The sequence below is a fragment of the Sinocyclocheilus rhinocerous genome, unplaced genomic scaffold, assembly GCF_001515625.1.
Source record: "Sinocyclocheilus rhinocerous isolate Xijiao unplaced genomic scaffold, SAMN03320098_v1.1 scaffold5246, whole genome shotgun sequence".
NCBI lineage: Eukaryota > Metazoa > Chordata > Actinopteri > Cypriniformes > Cyprinidae > Sinocyclocheilus > Sinocyclocheilus rhinocerous.
The window spans coordinates 32,839-40,029 of record NW_015634069.1 but is presented as its reverse complement, the minus strand read 5'-3'; positions in this window follow the sequence as shown (position 1 = coordinate 40,029).

Here is a 7,191-nt window from a genome sequence, read left to right as displayed (position 1 = left end):
GAGACCGCTGATCAATCATCCCAACCTGATTATCGGCCGATAGTGATCGGTAGCCGATCAATCGGAGCACCCCTAGTGCTCACTGACCAAAAGTCAGCAATGTTTATAACTGCTACCCTTTTTTGAGTTTATGGTTGACCACAAAGTGGGCAGTTTGTGGAAGCAAACCTTTTGAACTCTTTCCTCATAAGAAAGAAAGCAAGGAATAAAGGTCCATCTAAATAAAGACATTCACAATTAGCATGCATGATTGTCTCAATGATCAATACATACGCAATACAACAAGTACACATTAAGTTCAAATCACTAAAACATACAATGCATGAAAACACAACAACACTGCTTACAAATTGACCAAAAGGAAACAAATTCCTCAATCATAGGACCTCAGAAATAAGGTTGGAATAGCACAAGAAAGCCATTACTTCCTCTATCCAAACGCTTGTCTACTTCTTCATGTATAGTACCTGGCTAAATACTCATCTAGGAAGATGGTTAGTGCCACCTAATGGCGTGGAAAAACACAACCGCTAAGGTAACAGTGTTAGATCTGTTACAAGTATGGGATAGGCAAGGTGGTTGGGATCCGGTGGTCTCTGAAATGCACGTTCCATTGGACCTTTAAGTTTCCTTCCTAGCGCTATTTCGGCAGGAGTGAACCCAGTGCTTTCGTGAAAGGCAGTATTGATGGCAAATCTGAATTCTGGAATCCATCTGTCCCAGAGTTTGTGATGGTCCCCTACATACGAGGCAATCATTGTCTTCAGATTTCTGTTAACCCTCTCAGTAAGGTTGGTCTGGGGATGGTAAGCGGTTGTTAGTTTTTGAACAACGCCCCACTGTTTGCACACAAAACTGAGGAGTTGAGATGTAAACTGTGTTCCATGATCAGACACTAGGTATGTTGGTATGCCCCACCGAGTAAAGATCTTTTCCACCAAAATTCTTGCAATCTGTGGAGTTTTTGCAGATCTAAGTGGAAGCATCTTCACCCACTTGGAACAGTAATCCACAACGACCATAAGATATAATTTTGCTTGCTGCTTTTAGGGAAAGGACCCACATTAAGTCAACACCTAGCATGAAACCAGGTTCAAATACAGGTGTGGATTGTAGTTGACCAGAGAGTTTGGAAAACGTTGGTTTATATCGTTGACACACTTGACACTCTTTGCAATAACTTCATACATCTTTCCTTATGGTTGGCCAGTAGACTGTTTCCAACAGTCGGAGAAGAGTTTTGAGCCTACCGAGATGCCCACTAAGTGGGTTGTCATGTGCATACTGAATGAAAGCTAATCGGTGTATGGGTGGAATAATGAGTTGAAGCTTCTGTCCTTTTGTCCATCAGGAATACTTCTGAAAAGAAATCCATTTTCAATTACATGATGCACACTGGACATATCGGGAGGTTGTGACTGGTTGCAGATTGCAGAAACTATATCTTGTATGTCTGGATCATTACTTTGGGCAATGGCAATTTGAGTCAGATCTACTGGCATGCTTGCAGAGGGAGATATTTGGGCAAGGGCAATGAGATTGTGTGGACTGTCACAGTTTGAGATTCTGGAAAGCACATCCGGAACAATGTTACACTGGCCTTTTCTATACTTGACAACAAAATGGAACCCTTGGAGACAAATGGTCCACCTGACCAGCTGTGATGATGGTTTAGGTTATTGAAAAGCCCTCGTCAACGCTGTGTGATCAGTGACAATCTCAAACGTTCTGCCTTCTAGATAGGGCCGCCCCTTCACGACAGCCCACACTACTGCCAAGCATTCCTTTTCTGATACCGAATAGACCTTTTCTGCTCCCCCCAATAACCGGGATGCATAGGCAATGACACGTTCATTTCCTTCTACTTCCTGGGTAAGCACAGCTCCCAACCCTACTTCACTAGCATCGGTCTGAACTTTAAAAGGCTTATCAAGATCAGGGTTTGCCAGAACAGGTGCATTGGTTAAATCCATCTTGAGTATATCCAATGACTGCTGACACTGCTCTGACCAAGTCCATGTTGCATTTTTTTTTGTTTTAATGCATGAAGAGGTGCTGCTTTTTCTGAGAAATTGGGGATGAATCTATAATAGCACCCGGCTAATCCCAAGAATCTTTGTACTTCTTTCAGAGATTGTGGAGTGCGAAATGATCGAATGGCTGAAACTTTGTCCGGATCTGTTCTTATTCCTTCTCCAGAGACTATATGACCAAGAAACGTAAGGGATTTCTGAATGAAATAGCATTTTTTCAGATTGAGGGTGAGACCAGCTTTGGACAGACAATGGAAGACCTGTTGGATGTGCTGGAGGTGATCTTGCTCGTCTTTTGAGTAGATCATCGCATCATCAATATACACCATGCAGCATTTACCCTTCAGATCTCTGAGCACGTACTCCATTAATCTTTGGAATGATGCTACGGCATTTTTCAGGCCAAACGGTAGACGCTGGAATTCATATAACCCGGATGAAGTAACAAAGGCTGTTTTATGAATGCTGTCATGATCCATGTCTAATAGCAAGTACCCACTTTTCAAGTCAAGGGTACTAAATACGGCTGCTCCATGCATGGACTCCAAAATGTCTTGTATTTGTGGCATGGGGTACGCATCCAAAGGTGTCTTGGCATTAAGTCCACGATAGTCAACACAGAAACGTGACCCTCCGTCTTTCTTTGGCATCACAACCACTGGTGAAGCCCAAGATGAGGTAGATGGAAGTATTATATTTTTATCCAACAGTTCTTTCAACTGTTCATCAATGAATGCTTACTTTTCCTTAGATACTCTGTAAGCTCTTTTCCTTACAGGCACCTTATCAGTAGTAAGGATTCGATGTTTGACCAGTGTGGTATGCCCTATGTCATGAGTACAAACTGAGGGCCAACCCAACATCAGACATTCCAACTGGATTTGCACCTGTGTGCTTGTGTCTGCTTTGGCTGTAAGACTGCGGATGGATTGAAGAACCTCCTCATTGCATGGTGATAGAGACAAGGCAAGGTAGAAATGGACAGTATGGATCATTGGAAAGGTATCCTGCCAGGAAAATGGATGTGTGACAGCAATTACAGCATCCCCTTGTGCAGGAAAGGTATACTGGGCATGCTGAAAGTCTATTATCATCCCTGACTTCAACAAAAAATCCATTCCTAGTATAGCAGGTACAGCCAGGTCAGAATCGTTCATTATGTAGAACTCAACTTCCACTGGCACATCATGCACTTTACTCATCCAGATTACCTTCCCTACAGCGGCTTGATGATGGCCGTTGGCAAGAAGAAACGTTTGTCCTCCACTTGACGGCAAGATTTCTTCTTTACACAACTGTCTCCAAATGGATTTTTGCATTAACGACAAAGTACTACCAGTGTCGATGAGTGCAGCTATCAGTTTACCTTGAATGTTAAGTGGTATGGTGAGGTTTCCAGAATTATGTTGTACATTCTCTTTAATGTTTTGCACTACTCTGGTATGGGATGGAGGGTTTTTTCTTTGTGACTCTTGACTCATGACATTCTTCTTTCGCTGCTCATCTGCGTTCATCATGTTCCAGTACTTCTTTGATTCACTAATGTCTCTTTCAACTTGCGTCCCAACCCGGACCAGTTCATGAACTGACTGTAACTGCAAGACGAGGGTTGCAGTTTCTCAAAATGGCTTGAATCATCTCCTTTTCAGTCATTCCCTTTTTCCACCTTAAGCACAGGGCACGGTAATGGAAAGCAAAGTCCCTAAAACTTTCATTTACCCCTTGCCTCCTTTCCATGAGCTTTCTCATGGCCACTACTTCATAATCTTAATTAAAGAAGGCTTGAAGAAAGGATTCTTTGAACTGCTGCCAATTATGGACCCTCTTCTTTTCAGCAGTCCACCAGTCTTTGGCCGTGTGACTCAAGACAGCATTAAGGGAAGCTATAGTTTCTTCATCTGTTAATGGGCGGACAGCGAAATACTCCTCACAATGTTCAATGAAGGCAAGTGGGTCTTCCTCTGGATGATTACTGAATTTAGGGAATTCCAGTTTGACAGGTGGGTTATACTGACTTCCTGTCAAACTGTCAGCAGTACAGTAAGTATTAGAGTGAATGTCTTTAGCAAATTTGTGCATAACAGGCCTACTTGTGGTTTGATGGGGAGTAGAAATCGTTGGAATGCATGTCTGCAGTTTACAGTCTATTTGCTTGTCTCGTCTTTTTAGACAATCCACCATAGCCTGACCAAGATCTTTTACAATCATCTCCAGATATTTTTTCACTCTTCCACATTCACGATCAGTATGATATGTCACTTTCTCTTCAACAGATTTACACAGTGCCTCACAGATATTTGTTCTCTCACCTGTTGTTGAATGTTACTGACGTTTTTCTCCAGAGCATCAAGACGGTTGGCAAGTTTGTTAATTATGGTTGGTCCATGATCTATTGCTGCATGTTCAGACTCATCATAGACCTCTGGGGGTGGAGGGGGTGGAAGTTGAAAGGATTCATCAGGATCTTCCACAACAACCCCCTCTTCCTCATCTGATCCAATATACAAATCGCTAAAGGTATTGATCAGCTCTTTCAATGGCTCTCTGTGTGCTATAAATTATGCTGTTGTGAAGTCTGGGTCAGGTACGGGATCATCCCCTTCAAAAGCCTGTGAGGACGGAAAGCTTAAAACTAGGTTTTATTAAATGAATGTCGATCTCCTTTGGATTTACCCAACAAAGTACATGAAGCAACAAACCCACAACTTGCAGTGATTTGCACGTATATTATATTCAACAACCCCATCAATCATCACAAACATTTACATTGCACAGAAAACAGCGAAACACCAAATAGAAAATATGAAATGAAATGATCAAAAATAATCACAAAATAAAATATTCAAGAAATGTTCAATATTGGGGTGATATGAACCAGAAATAAGAATGGTAAAACTTAGCTGATGATGAAGCCAACAATGTTTGGTAATGGTTGAAATTATGATGTCCATGCAAAAATCCCGACTCTAGGAAAGCAATGTTCAATTAGTGGTAATCCAATGTTGACATAAGCAAGTCAAACTTGATATAACAGAGTCCTCCTGTCTTCCACATGTAGAATCCACCTGATCTTTGTGTTCGTGTAAAACGTCCCAAGTGTTCATGAGTCCATCAACAAACAACAAAGTGGGCAGTTTGTGGAAGCAAACCTTTTGAACTCTTTCCTCATAAGAAAGAAAGCAAGGAATAGAGGTCCCTCTAAGTAAAGACACGTTCACAATTAGCATGCATGATTGTCTCAATGATCAATACATACGCAATACAACAATTACACATTAAGTTCAACTCACCAAAACATACAATGCATGAAAACACAACACTACTTACTAATTGACCAAAAGGAAACAAATTCCTCAATCATAGGACCTCAGAAAGAAGGTTGGAATAGCACAAGAAAGCCATTACTTCCTCTATCCAAACGCTTGCCTAATTACTTCATGTATAGTACCTGGCTAAATACTCATCTAGGAAGATGGTTACTGCCACCTAATGGCACGGAAAAACACAACCGCTAAGGTAACAGTGTTAGATCTGTTACATGTTAATATTTAGTAAAATCCCATTAAATAATAGAAATATTAAAGAAATAATTACTGAACTAAAATCACAAAGCACAAATATATATTAGTTCTCATATAATTCTGTTTTAATTAATTTTTATGTTCATCTATAAGAGTTTGGGCTGTTTAATATTAGGATTTTGTTTTTAAATCCCCCACCGTGGCCCCGCCCTCAGCACAATATGCCCCCCCAAGATAAAAATGTTCCCGCGGCTATGGCGTTTTTAGTTTTCATGAATTCTTGTGAACAGGGATCGTTTTGACAATGTTGTCATCTAGGGCTGCACGATAAATCGAAATGAAATCACAATCACAATTAGACAGAAGCTGTGATAGTCATGTGTATCTCGTCAGTGAAGCAGGGTTCTGTGATCAGTAGTAAATCTCCATCTGAAGGCCAGAGAAACTCCAAATACACCCTGCAGAAGAAACCCAGGCAATCCCTATAGCACTAGCTGAATAAACAGAAGATTTAACTGCTTTCATTGATTCAGCGTGACTAATAAACAATTGCCTATGGCAATATATGATTTATCTGATTTTGTCTTATTATAATTTTCATTATAATAAAGTATATAATAATGCAATGCTAATCGACATAGACTTTATGTATCACTGCTTAGAATACTATGAAATATTGCATGCCTTATTCTGTGTACGAAGCCACATCATCGCCAGTGTTTCCCCTGCCATTATATTAGAGGGGTGCCCTCTAATTTTATTTAATTTTATTTTCTATATAGCGCCAGATCACAACAGAAGTCATTTAAAGTTACCTTTCCTATAGAACAGGTCTATACCTTGTTCTTTTAGTAAACAAACTAAATAGCCTTATGTTATTTATCTTATTTACTTGACGGCATGTCAATTCTGTCTCTACGTTACATGGTCGCGCTCTCTGCATCGCGCACAGCGGAGTTCCGCCCCGATGCGCACACTCAAGTGAGCACACTCCCACTAGTATTTGTAAATATTAAGCCGCAAAACAACTATTTAAATTTGAATTCTGCGTGTCTATGTGTTAATGAATGGCGCAGACGCGCGGTTTTGTGTACTGCTCGTACTGAACGTCTGCCGTCTCACTAATGACATAAATACATGAACAACATCTTCAGAACTGCTCTGAGAGTCACTTCCTGAGCATTTTACCATTTCATTTGAGTAAAACTATCCTCATATCATATAAACACAGGAATGTAAAGGTATTCACGGCAACCCGTCAAAAAAAAATTTTGGTTTAACTTGAAGACATTGCGGCAGAAATATATTACTGTTGTTCAGTAGAATGTACGTAATAGGCTACTACTACTACTAAAATTATTAAAACCTTATTTTTAAGGAATATTCATACAATATTTCTTCAATGTTTTAATTGTAATATTAAATGACCTTTATTTTCCAAAAAATAAAATTTGTTTAATTTTCATTACTTAAAAGATGAATGTTTTATGCCTTAAAAACATGTAAATACACAACACAGAATTTCTGAGCAAAAAATCATAAGGCTATTGTAAGAATAAATTATTGTTTTTATATTATTGTAAAACTTGTTTTATGCTTTCAAATAATTAGACATGCTAAAACACAGAATTTGGTAA